Here is a 585-nt window from a genome sequence, read left to right on the forward strand (position 1 = left end):
AACCCAGAGGGATGTGTATATATATGCTTGTACATGAAGGATGAGGTTAATCATAGAATTGATGAGGGAAAAAAGGTGAGTGGTGCGTTGAGGTGTATGTGGAGTCAAAAAACGTTATCTATGGAGGCAAAGAAGGGAATGTATGAAAGTATAGTAGTACCAACACACTTATATGGATGTGAAGCTTGGGTGGTAAATGCAGCAGCGAGGAGACGGTTGGAGGCAGTGGAGATGTCTTGTCTAAGGGCAATGTGTGGTGTAAATATTATGCAGAAAATTTGGAGTGTGGAAATTAGGAGAAGGTGTGGAGTTAATAAAAGCATTAGTCAGAGGGCAGAAGAGGGGTTGTTGAGGTGGTTTGGTCATTTAGAGAGAATGGATCAAAGTAGAATGACATGGAAAGCATATAAATCTATAGGGGAAGGAAGGAGGGGTAGGGGTCGTCCTCGAAAGGGTTGGAAAGAGGGGGTAAAGGAGGTTTTGTGGGCTAGGGGCTTGGACTTCCAGCAAGCGTGCATGAACGTGTTAGATAGGAGTGAATGGAGGCGAATGATATGTACTTGGGACCTGACGATCTGTTGGAGT

This window comes from Cherax quadricarinatus, chromosome 68, assembly GCF_038502225.1.
Source record: "Cherax quadricarinatus isolate ZL_2023a chromosome 68, ASM3850222v1, whole genome shotgun sequence".
NCBI classification, from domain to species: Eukaryota; Metazoa; Arthropoda; class Malacostraca; order Decapoda; family Parastacidae; genus Cherax; species Cherax quadricarinatus.